At 39.7% G+C, this 16,547-nt stretch overlaps 1 non-coding gene across 1 annotated transcript; it reads right to left on the reverse strand.

The window, feature by feature from the left end:
- Nucleotides 1–10,158: 10,158 nt before the first annotated feature.
- TRNAE-UUC (transfer RNA glutamic acid (anticodon UUC)) lies at nucleotides 10,159–10,230 on the reverse strand. The gene has a single exon. It is a non-coding gene; the product is annotated as a tRNA-Glu (tRNA).
- Between the last annotated feature and the right edge of the window lie 6,317 nt (nucleotides 10,231–16,547).

Raw genomic sequence — 16,547 nt, forward strand, 5'->3', positions numbered from 1 at the left:
TGGTCCACTGGAGAAGAGAATGGCAAATCATTTCAGTATTCTTGCCTTGAGAACCCCATGAACTGTATGAAATGGCAAAAAGATAGGACACTGAAGGATGAACTCCCCAGGTCAGTAGGTACCCAGTATGCTACTGGAGATCAGTGAAGAACTAACTCCAGAAAGAATAGACAGACTCAAAGCAAAAACAACACCCAGTTGTGGATGTGATTGGTGATGGAAGAAAATTCTGATGCTATAAAGAACAATATTGCATAAGAACCTGGAAGGTTAGGTCCATGAATCAAGGCAAACTGGAAGTGGTCAAACAGAAAATGGCAAGAGTGAACATCGACATTTTAAGAATCAGTGAACTAAAATGGACTGGAATCGGTGAATTTAACTCAGATGACCATTGTATTTACTACTGTGGGCAAGAATCCCTTAGAATAAATGAAGTAACCATCACAGTCAACAAAAGAGTCTGATATGCATATTTGGATGCAATCTCAAAACATGACAGAATGATCTCTGTTCATTTCCAAGGCAAACCATTCAATATCACAGTAATCCAAGTTATGCCCTGACCAGTAATGCTGAAGAAGCTGACACAACATTTCTATGAAGACCTACAAGACCTTCTAGAATGAACACCCAAAAACGATGTCCTTTTCATTATAGAGGACTAGAATGCAAAAGTAGGAAGTCAAGAGACACCTGGAGTAACAGGCAAACTTGCCTTTGGAGTAAAGAATGAAGCAGGGCAAAAGCTAATAGAGTTTTGCCAAGAGAACACACTGGTCATAGCAAACACCCTCTTCCAACAACACAAGAGAAGACTCTATACGTGGACATCACCAGATAGTCAATACCAAAATCAGATTGATTATATTCTTTGCAGCCAAAGATGGAGAAGCTCTATACAGTCAGCAAATACAAGACCAGGAGTGAACTGTGGCTCAGATCATGAACTCCTTATTGCTAAATTCAGACTTAAATTGAAGAAAGTAGGGAAAACCACTAGACCATTCAGGTATGACCTAAATCAAATTCCTTATGATTATACAGAGGAAGTGACAAATAGATTCAGTGGGCTAGATCTGATAGACGGAGTGCCTGAAGAACTATGGACAGAGGTTCATGACATTGTACAGGAGGCAGTGATCAAGACCATCCACAAGAAAAAGAAATGCAAAAAGGCAAAATGATTGTCTGAGGAGGCCTTACAAATAGCTGACAAAAGAAGAGATGCTAAAGGCAAGGAGAAAAGGAAATATATACCATCTGAATGCAGAGTTCCAAAGAATAGCAAAGAGAGATAAGAAAGCCTTCCTCAGTGATCATTGCAAAGAAATAGAGGAAAACAATAGAATGGGAAAGACTAGAGATCTCTCAAGAAAATTAGAGATACCAAGGAAATATTTCATGCAAAGATGGGCACAATAAAGAACAGAAATGGTATGGACCTAACAGAAGCAGAAGACATTAAGAAGACTTGTCAAGAACACACAGAAGAACTATACAAAAAATATCTTCATGACCCAATAGCCACGATGGTATGATCACTCACTTAGAGCCAGACATCCTGGAATGCAAAGTCAAGCGGGCCTTAGGAAACATCACTCTCAACAAAGCTGGTGGAGATGATAGAATTCCAGTTGAGTTTCTCAAATCCTAAGAGATGATGCTGTGAAAGTGCTGCACTCAATGTGCCAGCAAATTTGGAAAACTCAGCAGTCGACACAGGACTGGAAAAGGTCAGTTTTCATTCCATTCCCAAAGAAGGGCAATACCAAAGAATGTTCAAACTACCGCACAAGTGCACTCATCTCACACACTAGCAAAGTAGTGCTAAAAATTCTCCAAGCCAGGCTTCAGCAGTACGTGAACCGTGAACTTCCAGGTGTTCAAGCTGGATTTAGGAAAGGCAGAGGAACCATAGATCAAATTGCCAACATCTGCTGGATCATCAAAAAAACACGAGAGTTCCAGAAAAATATCCATTTCTGCTTTATTGACTAGGCCAAAGCCTTTGACTCTGTGGATCACAACAAACTATGGAAAATTCTTCAAGAGATGGGAATACCAGACCACCTGACCTGCTTCCTGAGAAATCTGTATGCAGATCAAGAAGCAACAATTAGAACTGGACATGAAAAAAATAAATAAATAAAATAAAAATCGAAGCAGAAAAAATGCTTATTTAAAAAAAAAAAAGAACTGGACATGGAACAATAGACAGGTTCCAAATCGGGAAAGGAGTATGTCAAGGTTATATATATCATCACCCTGCTTATTTAACTTACATGCAGAGTACATCATGAGAAATGCTGGGCTGGATAAAGCACAAGCTGGAATCAAGATTGCCGGGAGAAATATCAATAACCTCAGATATGCAGATGACACCACCTTTGTGGCAGAAAGCAAGAAAGAGCTGAAGAGCCTCTTGATGAAAGTGAAAGAGGAGAGTGAAAAAGTTGACTTAAAGTTCAACATTCAGAAAACTAAGATCACGGCAACTGGTCCCATCACTTCATGGCAAATAGATGGGGAAATAATGGAAACAGTGAGAGACTTTATTTTTTTTTTTTTTTGGACTCCAAAATCACTGAAGATGGTGACTGCAGCCATGAAATTAAAAGGTGCTTGCTCCTTGGAAGAAAAGCTATGACCAACCTAGACAGCATATTAAAAAGCAGAGACATTACTTTGCCAACAAAAGTCTGTCCAGTCAAAGCTATAGTTTTTCCAGTAGTCATGTATGGATGTGAGAGTTGGACTATAAAGCAAGTTGAGCGCCAAGGAATTGATGCTTTTGAACTGTGGTGTTGGAGAAGACTCTAGAGAGTACCTTGGATTTCAAGGAGATCAAACCAATCAATCCTAAAGGAAATCAGTCCTAAATATTCATTGGAAGGACTGATGTTGAAGCTGAAACTCCAATACTTTGGCCACCAGATGTGAAGAACTGACTCATTGGAAAAGACCCTGATGCTGGGAAGATTGAAGGCAGGAGGAGAAGGGGACAACAGAGGATGAGATGGTTGGATGGCATCCCTGGCTCAATGGACATGAGTTTGAGTAAGCTCCGGGCGTCGGTGATAGACTGGGAGGCCTGGCGTGTTGTAGTCCATGGGGTCGCAAAGAGTTGGCACACTCAGACATGACTGAGCGACTGAACTGAACTGAATATTTATTGATGTTGTTACAGTATTGCTTCCATTTTATGTTTTGATTTTGGGGCCCAACGCATATGGGATCTTAGTTCTCTGGCCAGGGATCAAACCCAAACCCCCTGCATTGAAAGGCAAAGTCTTAGCCACTGGACCACCAGGGAAGTCCCTACATGGCCATAGATTCTCTGCAACTCCTCCCTGCACAGGACTGAATTGATGTCCCCCCTACCCGAGCCTGGCTTACATTTGTGATTTCCTTTGCCTGAAAGATTGAGGCTAAGTGTCACTATGAACCTGAGCTTGAGCCTCCAGTGGCCGTGAAGCTTCTACTCTCACCATTTTGGAAAACAAATGCCTTCTAATGATGAAGGAACACAGGAAAAAGAGGCCTCGCCAGCCTCGCTGAAGCCGCAGACCTTTGAATGAGCCCAGCCAATACTACGTGAGCCATCCTGGCCCCAGTCTACTCCAAACTGAATTATCTCCCAGTCTGCTCCAACCCACAGAATTATGAGCAAATAAGTCATTATTTTAAGTCACTGTATTTTGGCGAGGTTTGCTATGCAACAATGGAAAAATCATATGGAGCCTACACCCAAACTAGGGGAATAGTTTAACTTGAAACTAATTTCAACCCATTATTCTGTCCAAATAAGTGTAACCCATCCCAGAACAACCTGGAAAAAAAAAACGTTGCTTGTTCAAATGTTCAACCAACATGTTATTATATCATCTTCTTTTATTTAAGAAAGATGTAGGAAAAAGCATTCCAACTGCAGTCATATCCAATTTTATTTGTCCTAAGAAATCACCCAAAACCCAGAACACCAATGTGCTGGCTCTGGTGGAACCCAAATCACTTGTGTCTAGTTTGGAGACCTGGAGCTGGTTTTAGCTGATCTGGGTCTGGTTTGAGCTGGTTGGAAGATATGTCTTAGTATCTTTAATTAAGATTCTGCTGAATCTAAAGGAATTAAAACACAAACTGAACAGACCTCCACTGTCAAGATCTTGTCTCAGCTCACTTGCTCACTGTGTCTCTGCTCTAAGTTTTTATCTATTCTATACCCACAGGGACCCATTCCCTTCGTGGTAGACTCTGATTTCAAATTCTAATAGTGTTTATGGGGATATGGCATCTTTAATTTTTAAATGCACATGTGCTTGCAAAATAAACAGAATCTGGCATTCAGCAAACAGGAGGGTTTATTACTCCCTTCAAGGCAATAGGAGACCTTGATTCTTCTTTCATCAATATTTTCTTCTTTGGGTCAATATTCTGTGATATCTATCTCAGTAGAAGTCAATATCTTCTTATTAATTTCTTTTCACTATATCATTTGTAATGAGCCGATGACCTGAAATGTGTGGGGTCAGAAGGCTAGACTTGTAGCTGCTGCTGCTGCTGAGTCGCTTCAGTCATGTATGACTCTTAGCAAGGAACCTGGAACCTTGAAGGGGATGGCAGTTTGGTCTTTATGAGGCTCTTCATGCATCCCTTGCCCATAGATCACTGTTTTGTAGATATAATTACTATTTTCACTTTAAACATAACATAATTATAGACTAACTAGAACATGCATAAAAATGTAAAGAAGAAAATTAACTGTAATTTAATTACTGTAATTTTCACAACCAGAGATAACAACTGATTTTTTTTCTACTGCTACTGCTAAGTCACTTCAGATGTATATATATATATATGAAGAAATGTCCATATCTACACCCATGGATAAAAAAGATTAAACAAGATTACATTATATACTTTTTGCTCAATTTTATACATTCAATTTTTTCCCAATTTTTTAATGTACTTTCAAGGACCTGCTTTCTATGCTGCATAGTATTCTAATATATACATCTAATACATGGGGGAGAGGACTGATTACAAAGGGAAACAAAGACATGGGGGGCAGTAATGAAAATGTCAATATTCATTGAATCATATTCTTTAAAAGGATCCATTTTAATGTATATTAATTGTATCTCAATAAACCCAAGGAAGGGGAAAGAATTAGCTAGAGAACCACCTCAAAATATGAAGCAGCTCTGCCCAGATCTTTGTCTACTGTTTAAATTGTCTTGACAGCACATGGGAATAACCAGGGAGTTTTTAATAAAATAAAATGCAAGGGGTGTTGGGGAGGGAAACCAGAGACTCTGATTTAATTGGCCATGGGTTGGGCCAATGAATTATATTTTCTGAAAGTTCCAATGGTGACTCCAAAATATGCAGCCAAGGTTGAGAACCACTGGTTTACACAAGAATTCATTTAGACCAAAGAGGCAGAAGGAGATAAAATGGAATGTATATATTTCAGAATAATAAAAGAATTTTAGAAATTTTTCAAAATAAACATTTATTAGCCCACTGATGTTTTGGTCTGATTTCACGCCCCTCCCCCCAAGGCCTGAGGTAGTCCTATAAATATTCTTATTCTAACGTAACTCAAATACTATAGAATTTGTTCTTTTAAAGTATACAATTCAGTGGTTCTTAACATATTCATCAGACTGTGTAATCATTACCAGTATTTACCTTGAGAACATTTTCTTCAACCTAAAAACAAACCCCCAATAGTCACTTCTCATTTCTCCTTCCCCAAGCCTGTGACAACCACTAATCTACCTGCAGTCTCACTGATTTCATCTGTTATAGACATTTAAAATAAATGAAATCATACAATATATGAACTTTGTGATGGATTTCTTTCACTTACCATAGTGTTTTTAAAGTTTATCTATGATATAGCATGTATCAGTACTTCATTCCTTTTCCTGGCCAAATAATATTCCATCACATGGATATACCAAATTTGTTTATCCATTCATCCATTGATGGAAACTTGGGTCATGTCCACATTTTGCCTATAATGAATATTACTACTATGAACATTTGTGCACCAGTTTTTATGAAGATATATGTTTTCATTTCTCTTGGTATTTACCTAGGTATGAAATTGATTTCTGGGCCATATGGTAACTTTATTATGTTTAACTTTTTGAGAAACTGTCAAATGATTTCCAAAGTGCCTATACCATTTTACTGTGTATGAGTTCCAATTTCTCCGTATCCTGTCCAACACTTGTTTGTTGTTTATCTTTCTTAATTATAGTCATCCTAGTGTGTGTGATGACTGGTGCATGAGTGGTTCAGTGGTAGAATTCTCACCTGCCACATGGGAGGCCCAGATTCAATTTCCAGTCCATGAAGCCACAGCGTCCCCTTTGGGGCTTCCCTGGTAGCTAAGCTGGTAAAGAATCCACCTGCAATGCAGGAGACCCTGGTTCTATTCCTGGGTTGGGAAGATCCACTGGAGAAGGGATAGGCTACCCACTCCAGTATTCTTGGGCTTCCCTGGTAGCTCAGCTGATAAAGAATCCGCCTGCAATGTGGGAGACCAGGGTTTGATCCCTGGGCTGGGAAGATCACCTGGAGAATGGAATGGCCACCCACTCCAGTATTCTGGCCTGGAGAATTTCATGGACTATATAATCAATGGGGTTGCAGAGTCAAACATGACTGAGCAACTTTCACTTTCAGTGTGGGTGAAGTAATATCTTGAGGTTTTGATTTGTATTTTATCAATAATTAATACTGTGGAGCATTTTTTAATCTGCTTATTGGCCACTTGTATATCTTCTTTGGAGAAATGTCTATTCAAATCCTTCACCCATCTTTAAATTGAATTATTCATTTTTTTATTGTTGCATTGGAAGGGTTCATTATATATTCTGAGCATTAGATCCTCAATAAATATATTATTTGCAAATATTTTCTTCTATTCTTTGGATTGTCTTTTCACTTTCTTGATAGTGTACTTTGAAGCACAAAAATTTTTAATTTTGATGAAGTCAATTTATTCTTTTTTTCTTTCATTGCTGATGCTTTAGGTATCATATATAAGAAAGCATTGACTAATCTCAGATCATGAGATTTACAAGTTTTCATCTAAGTTTTTTTTATAGTTTAGGCTCTTATATCTAAGTCAATGATCCATTTTGAGTTAACTTCAGTATATGCTGGGAGGTAAGGGTCCAACTTTATTCTTTTGCATGTGGATATCTAGTTGTCTTGACACCATTTATTAGAAAGATGGTTTTCCCTGAATAAATTATCTTGGTACCCGTATTAAAAAATGATAGTCATGTATTTTTTTAGTTTTACCTCTGCTCACCTGGAAGAAATTAATATATTCTGTCAGTTGATCAGAAGCTCTTAGTCCAATTGTCCACATCCACACATCACTGGGCCCAGTGCTCAATAGTTGTGACTTTCAAGTGCCAGTTCCCACTGGGTCCTTAACAAATACTTTTTGATAAACTTAAGGTTAATCAATTGCATAAACATAGCATAATTTGTTTCTGATCAAGTTGATTGGTCTGATTCAAGCGGCTCTCTCCAATCAGCCAGAAGGACCAAACTAACCTGTAAAAGTCAACAGTCTTACATTTGGAGCAGTGAAAGAATCTTTGGGATGATAGTTGCCTATAAAGTGGGACTATGATTTTGTCTGTTCCTCTCTCCTGTGTGACTCATGGTTAAATCCTGATTTATCCTAAGATAATCATAGTGATTTTCAGTCTCTACGAAATAGGTTGACTTAGGAAAAAATATTTGATCCACTTCTGTCAAATGGGGCTTCTGAAAAAATTTTCGCGTATGAAGAGAATGGGTCCTTCTCCTTCCCGCAGCTGTGGCCCTGCTTGCCTGGAATGTGGTAGCCATCTTATAACTATGAGGGAGCTAAACAGGACAAAGTATGACAGAGCAGAACTGTGAGAGGAATCTGAGTCTTTAATGACATTTCTCGAGCCCCTGAGCCCACCTGGGAGCTTTCCTACCTTGGGACTTCTCTTGATCTGAGACAATATATTTCTTCATTGTTTTAAGCAATTGGGTCAGGGTGCTTTGTTACTTGTATTCAGATCATTCTAACCAACACAGACCTCATGACTTTTTACAGAAAATGCCCTTAAACTGCAAAACTTTAAGGGGACTATAAAACTGAGCACAGTGACCCAGGGACTTGACATTCTCCAAGGGGAGTTCCCAAACTCAGCCTCATATGAGCTTCCTTGAGATCTACAAGGAGACCTACTCTCTAGGCTAACAATGACGGAAAAATTATGTACAAAGGCTAAACTTCATCCCAGCACTGAGTCCCTGGCTTCCTCAGGGAGGGCAGCTCATCTCTACTGCTTTACTGAAAAAGGAATAGAATTTTGGTATTAATGTATTTAATATATCCTTAGCCTCTAAAACTGTTGGTTATAAAGAAGTGGGCTTCCCTGGTAGCTCTGTGGTAAAGAACCTGCCTGCCAATGCAGGAGACGTGTGTTCAATCCCTGGTTCGGGAAAATCCCATGGACAGAGGATGCTAACAGGCTATAGTTCATGGGGATGCAAAAGAGTCGGACATGAAGGAGAAACCAAACAACAACAAAGGGAGTGCTTTTACATTCTAAGTGGAATAATGAAATCTCAACATCTTAGGATTGGGAAGGCGACAGGAGAAGCTATACATATGGAGACTCCTCCTTGATAGTAGTCCTCCTCCAGCCAGGGATGCTCGCCACCCTAATAGGAAGGAAATTTCAGTTGTATATTGAAACCAGCACATACGGGATTTGAGAGCTTCCTAACTCTTCCCAAATCCACACTCAGGGATGTCACATCGGTAGCTTAAAAATCACTGAATATTTATAGCCTGGAAATCAGCAAGGACCTTTCTCTTTCTGGAGAATCAAGTGTTCAATGCTACCAGCACACCACTGGAAATTCCTCTCTTGGTCCTCCAGGGGCTTGGAGATTCCTTTATACAAGCAAGGTATCGTAATATCTCCCAAACTTCATGACTATAAATCAAAGAAGAGAAAGACCCCACTGTCCCTCCCTGAAGATGACTAACTGCTGAAATATGATAGGAAAATTCAATCAGTTGCTCTACAAACTGAGTCATAGCCTCCTATGTCAAAATTTCCTTCTAAGGCCAGGCTGTTCAGACTTTCGTTTTATGGTTTTTGTTTTTATTTTTAACACAACTTTGATTCTCCCTAATAGTCTAATTGCCAGCATTTTCATTTATTTTTTTTTTTAATTGCTGTTCTCTCAGAGTGTAGGTTTACAGCAAGGCTGCTGTGTGGTAGCTATTCCATTGCAAGCAAGGGCAAAGCCACAGCTAATGATAAGGTCTTACTGTGGAACTGCTGAGGTCACCCATTTGAGCCCATCTGTGGTCTCTGGGAGATGAGTCTATGCGTGGCTCCCTGGTGACTGAGGGTACCTCTGTAGACTTATCCCTCTGGCCACCTCTCCTCCCATCTCCTTCCATCTCTGTTGTCCCATATCCATCCCCAGCCAGGCTCTATAAGGCTCTTCTTTCTCCCACTCTCTTTCCAATTACAGGTTTGGGAAAGTGGGCCAAATTCATTGTCAACATAAGTCATCCCCACTGGAGCCTAAAGTTGAAGATAATTTGTTTTGAATTATGGGATATTTCAGATATACAGAAAGGTATAGAGTATTATGTGTGTTAGTCACTCAGTAGTGTCTGACTCTTTGCAACCCCATGGACTGTAGCCCGCTATGTTCCTCTGTCCATGGAATTTTCCAGGCAAGTGGGTTGCCATTCCTTTCTCCAGAAGAGTATTGTAAGCACTCTTAAACTTCTACCCAGCTTATGAAATAAAGCTATATAAACACTGTTAAAGTGTCTGCATGTGCCTCTCTGATCATATTGCCCTATCTCCAAGAGAGAAACACCTTCCTGAAATTGAGACAATTATTCCAGTGCCTGTCTTTATACGTTCACTATACATGTCTATATGTAAGCCTAAAAACAGTATACAAAATTGGTTTGTGTTCTTTTAAGCTTTATGCAAATGGTATCATATCTATTGTATGTCTCTTTCTGAAACTTGCTTTATATCTATTATGATTTTATCCATGTTTGTATTAATTTTTTATTTTTCCTGTGCCACACATCTTGTAGGATCTCAGTTCCCCAACCAGGGATTGAACCTGGGCCATGGCAATGAAAGCACTGAATCCTAACCACTGGACCATCAGGGAACTCTCTGTATTATTTCTCTATTGCTGTGTAACAAACTACCCCAAATGTAATAGCTTAAAACAGCACTCATTATCTCATAGTTTCTATGGACTCAGAGTCCAGACATAGCTTAACTGGGTTAACAGGGTTTCATGAGGTTGCAGTTAAGGTGTTGACTATGCTGCATTCTCATTTGAAGGCCTGACTGGGGAAGAATCTGCTTCTAAGCTCATTCTGTTTTTGGCATAATTCTTTTCCTTGAGTTCATGTGGTTGAGAGCCCTGGATTTTTTAGAGGAATCCACTTCCCTGCCATGTGGCCCTCTCCCTAGGCAGGTCACCTTATAGCAGCTGGCTTCTTTACAAGGTCAGCAAATCTCTCGCTCTAGTCTGCTAAAATGGAATCATATAATGTATAAGATTTCTCTTGTTGATTTTGCCATAGTGCTTTGATTGGAATCAAGGTACAGGTTCTGCCTGCCTTCCAGGGGAGGGGGCTACACAAAGATGTGGACACCAGTACTTGGGGATTATTGGGACCTAGTCTGCCTAGGATCTATCTGCCACAATGTTGATACATGTTACTCTGGTCCACTTATTTCTGTTGTTGCCTGCATTATATGAATACACAACAAAAATCTACCCATTTTGCTGTTAATGATTAGATGATTAGGGTAATTCCAATTACTTGCAGTTATAAATAATGCTATGCTTAATAATCTTTACAGGTCTCTTCTGTACATGGGAAAAAGTTTTAGACCCTGAAGCACATGTCTTCAACTTTAGTAAATATGGCTAAATTATTCTCTAGAATAGTTATACCTATTTCTATTCTACCCAGGAGTATATGACTCTCCTACTCTTGAAATAGAATTACTTTAATTTTTTACATTATGGGCAACCTGGCATGAGTGAAATAGTGTCTGCTGGATCTATTTATTATTTTCCTAATCAATACTAAGGTTGAGTATTTTTTTCTGTGTTTTTTTTTTCCAGTTGTTGTTTGTTTCTGCTTCTGGGAACTGTCCTGGATTTTGTGTATTTTCTTATTGATTTGTGGTCCTTTATTTATCCTAGATCTTAATTCTTGGCATTATTGCACTAATGCTATTTTCTTCTTATTTGTGCTTCTCTTTTAACTATTTTTCCTGGTATTTTTATGTGCAGAAGGTTTTCATTTTAATTTATTCAAATTTATCAGCCTTTCCCTTTATGATTTGTTGTTTAATGACTTATTTAAGAACTATTTCCCTATCTTGAGGTAAATAGATAGGCACCTATATGTTCCTATAAAGGTATCAAAGTTTTGCTTAACACATTTAGATTTACATCAGTAGTATACCCAGAATTTATTTTTTTCCCAGGGTAAAAGAAAAAATCCAATTTTATTTTCTTTTTATATGTAGATACCTAGTTGTTTTAAAATCATTTATTTAATAGGCCACATTAGCCCTTCTAATATGCTATGTCAACTCTAATTTATCAAGGTCTCTTATATCTGTGGGTTTGCCTCTCAGTTCTCTGTTCTGTTTCCTTGATTTATTTGTTTATTCCTATACCAATATTCTCTGCCTTAATTATTATAATTTTATGTTTTAATATCCAATCAGGCATTCCCTACCATCTCATTCTTCTCTTCAAAAAAAAAAAAGTCTATATAAGGCCTTTGTTGTTTCATATAAACTTAGATTCAGAAGGTCAAGTTCCATGAAAAGGCTTGCTGGGATTTGATTGGGGTAGTCTTCAATTTGTAGACTGATTTAAAGAAAGTTATAAGCTGAAAATTTTCCTTTTAAATTTTATATGTTCAATTGTTTACACACAGTACCTCCAATGTGTATTTGGAGATAGATTCTTTAAAGAGGTAAAGTTAAATATAGGTAGGTCATAGGTAGACCCTAACCCAGTGTGACTGGTATCCTTCTAAGAAGAGGAGATTATGACACAGACATCATGACCATATGAAGACACAGAGAAAAAATGACCGTCTGCTAGCCCAGGAGAGAGGTCTCAGAAGAAACCAGGCCTGTTGACAACTTGATCTGTTCTAGTCTCCAGAACTATAAAAAAAAAAAAATTTCTGTTGTTTAAGCCACCCAGTCTATGGTATTGTTATAGTAACCTTAACAAACTAATACAGGGAATTTTGAAAGAATCACAACCCTGAGTTTTCCTGTCTACAGAGATAAGCCCTCTCACCATTTATCTGGATCTTCCTTAAGAAAGTTTTACAATTTTCTCCATAGTGATCTTATAGATCTTTTATTAGATTCACTCTAAGGTACTTCATATTTTTTTATTCTCTCTTAATTCCAGTAGTTTTTCCATAGATTTTACAGGTTTTATGTAAATATTCATATCATGTATTAATAAATAATGATCATTTAACGTCCTTCTTTCCTGCCCTTATAATTTTTTATATCACTGAACAGAAGCACTGAAAGCTGGCGTCCTTGTGTTGATTTTGATCTTCAAGGTGTTGCTTCTCCAATTGCAAGGATACACTGAACATTTTTATGAAGGAGTTTTGCTACCCAACATCCTGTAACACAAGCTTGATAAATCCCTCTCCTGCCCCCTCTTTCTCTAGCCCCTTCTCACTCTTCTTCCTTCAGTACAACCTATCTGTTCTGAGCTTTGCATCTTAAAAATAAAGTGAAGTCGTGTGGAGATTCACACTGAGATGCTGATGGCTGATTATCGATCGGATGGCACATTCACATTTTAAGACAAAAGTCTAGGTCCAAGGAACAAATGTGACTGTTGGGGCCTGAGTGTTCATCTTCTCAGATCCTGACAGTCATGGGAAACACAGCCCCCTTTCCAGCTTCCTTTTAAAAATACCACTTCTCAGACTTCCCTGGGGGTACAGTGGATAGGAACCCGCCTGTCAATGCAGAGGACACAGGTCTGATCCCTGATCCAGGAAGATTCCACAAGCCTCGGAGCAACTAAGCCTATTTGCCACAGCTACTGAGGCCCACACCCTTGAACCTGTGCTCCCCAACAAGAGAAGCCACAAGAATGAGAAGCTTGTGCACCACGACCAAGAATAGCCCCAGCTCGCCGCAACTAGAGAAAGCGGGTGAAGCAATGAAGACCCAGTGCGACCCAAAATAAAATAAATAAGTAAGTAATTTTTAAAAATAACACTTCTCTCTGGGCATCCAGATTCATGCTAACTCAGATGAAACCAGGAGAAATCCCAAAGGATGAGGGCTTGCTGTGTCCCCTTATTTTAATCAAACTACCCAGGTTCACACTCCACTTGCTTAAATGGTCCTGGGCAAAGCACTTCCTCTCTCCTGCCCCAGCTGTTTGACTTCTCAGATGGGAATCACAGTAGCACTTCATCACGCTTACCTAGTAAGTCGCTTCGGTGGTGTCCGACTCTGTGCAACCCCATGAACTGCAGCCCGCCAGGCTCCTCTGTTCATGGGATTCTCCAGGCAAGAATACTGGAGTGGGTTGTGGTGCCCTCCTCCAGGGGATCTTCCCAACCCAGGATCAAACCTGCATCTATTATGTCTAACCTGAATTGACAGGTGGGTTTTTTACCATTAGCACCACCTGGAAAATCCCTAGCACCTTCTCACAATGAGGGTGGGAGGGGTGGGGTAAATGAATCATTGATGTAACTTATTGGGAATAGTGCCTAGCATACAGTAAACACTCAATAAACACTAGCTAAGCCAAGGGGACAGCCACCTTTGCACTGCCATTCAGTTGCTTAGTGGGTTTGTTTGTTTTTTTTTCTTTTTTCATAAAAATCTCAAAATATGGTGTCTAAGTGTTACCCTATCGCCTCTGTTCCACCCTGTGGCGTGGCACAGAACACAACTCTAGTTCACTTGTTAAAGTTTATCCAACCCTGCCTGGTAGCAACTATATTACTACTCTCCTTGCCTTTTCTTCTAGTATTTAGGGTTGAATGCCACTGGCTTTCAAGCTAGCTTTCCACAATGAATGAAATACTAAACAAGAAGCAAGCAATCCCGGAAGGACCAAACCAAACCTGACCATAGAGATGCTGGCTCACTGGCAGAACTCTGGACAGAGCCGGTTTGCAGCCGCATCTCCAAGAAACTCGAGTGCTGTGCTGGGGTTAGTAGGGCTGGTGAGCTTGATGACATTCATGCCAAGGTCACAAGGAGTGGGGGTGGGAATAGTGAGTGACAGGCCTCATTTCTTTTCAGTAATGCCCATTAATCAAAGAAAATGTCACATACCGAGATATAGGGAAGTCATTCTGGCTTACACATGAGTTAACTTGAAGTTTACACTAACTAAAACAGCCTGTTTGTGGCCTATGAAACATACATCTGCCTTAATTACTAAAGAAAAGGGCACATTGACCAGGAATAAAGAATGTCTGCTAAAAATCCAGATTAAATGCCCCTCTTCCTGATGCTGCTTCTCCTTCAGTGATAAGACATCCCTCGCAGGCACCAAGGCCATACTGTACGTGCTGGCATGTTTTTCTGAAATCTGGAAGAAATGTATCCCTGGCTTTAATATTCTTAGCCCTGCCAAGACATAAAGCTGTGCTGAATGGGGAGGGAGGTGGGAGGGGGGTTCAGGATAGGGAACACATGTACACCCATGGCTGATTCATGTCAATGTATGGCAAAAACCACTACAATAATGTAAAGTAATCAGCCTCCAATTAAAATTAATTAATTTAAAAAAAAAAAGCTGGGCTGAAAACCCTGCTTCTCAGGCCAATCACTCGTGTCTGACTCTTTGTGACTCGAGGGACTGCAGCCCACCAGGCTCTTCTGTCCTTGGAATTTCCCAGGCAAGAGTACTGGAGTGGGTTGCCATTTCCTTCTCCAATGTTTAAGTGCACACACCCTCAATTAGTTGCTATAAAGGAGAAAGTTAAATCATTAAACAAATGCAACTGTGTCCACTAGATAAGATGTTTTGCATCCAATGATGAAGGATTGGGTGTTACTGTCATTCTCAGTGGTAGCCAGCATGTATTGAGGAACTAAGCCAGGTCCCACAGTGAGCAGGTTAGGAGAATAAAAAGGGACACTGTACTGTGACTCACAGGGGAGTTCAGTGAGGCTTTGGTCAGAAAAACAGAAGCCCAAGCACAGAAGGTGAGGGGAAGGGGCAAAAGAGTAAAGGCCAGCTCTCACCTTTGCTTCCATCCTTTAGAAAATCAGGAGCTTATAGGACCTTGGGAAACCACCACTGATGATCCCAGTGGCCTCCAGTACCAAGGGAGAAAAATTTCAGGAAGGGTACTACTCAGCCACTGGGAAATTTTCAGGGGAATCATCACTGCTTTCACATAGGAAGCAAAAAGGTGCTTCCACAGTCAGAGAAGCAATTAAAAACACATCTGCCTCTCTTTCTCATGCCAGATCTCAGAGGAATGCCTCTCCTTGGTGAAATCCAAAGGAAACAGAGGAAGTAAAGGACGCTGGGGAGTGTGGTTCTCGGGCTTCCAACCCCTAAGATAAGGGTGGAGTATAGAAGGGGTGGAATGATGCTGAGCTGCCAACAACTTTGCCATGGAAGGCTTCTAAGGTAAATCAAAGCAGTTAACTTGTGCTAAGGACCTAAGATACTCCAATACTTTGGCCACCTGATGCAAACAGCCGACTCATTGGAAAAGACCCTGATGCTGGGAAACACTGAAGGCAAAAGGAGAAGAGGGTGGCAGAGGATGAGATGGTTGGATAGCATCACCAACTCAATGGATGTGAACTTGGGCAAACTCTGGGAGACAGTGAGAGACAGGGAGGCCTGGTGTGTTTCAGTCCATGGGGTCACAAAGAGTCAGACACTGCTTAGCGACAAGTGAACAACACAACAACAAGGACCTGAGAAGCAACACCATCTGTGCTTACAGGCAAGCTTTGTCATTAACAGATACAAACTGCTATGTATGAAATAAATAATCTACAAGGATTATTATACAATGCAGAGAATATAGCCAATACTTTAGAAACTAATATAATATTCTAATATAATACAGAGGTAATCAACGACAACTCAATAAAAATGATAAATTTTTTTTAAAAAGATAAGGCTTGACCTTTGAAGAAGGTTTTGGATAGATTCAAACCCCAAGACAAGACTTCATCAAACAGGTAATGAAAAAGAGGAAGAGAATGTGGACGTGAATAGGCATATTTTTATTTACTCACTGACTCATGCATTTAGTCATCCACTCAGCAAATATTTATTATAAGCATTGGGCTAGGCCCTTGAGCTTCTAGACAGTGAGGAGCCACTGATTGTTCCTAAGACAGGAAATAATATGATGAGATTTTTAGTGTAAGATCATTCTGAAAATGCATATGTGCAAAGACACAGCTGAA

This window comes from Odocoileus virginianus, chromosome 11 (assembly GCF_023699985.2).
Source record: "Odocoileus virginianus isolate 20LAN1187 ecotype Illinois chromosome 11, Ovbor_1.2, whole genome shotgun sequence".
Taxonomy (NCBI): Eukaryota; Metazoa; Chordata; class Mammalia; order Artiodactyla; family Cervidae; genus Odocoileus; species Odocoileus virginianus.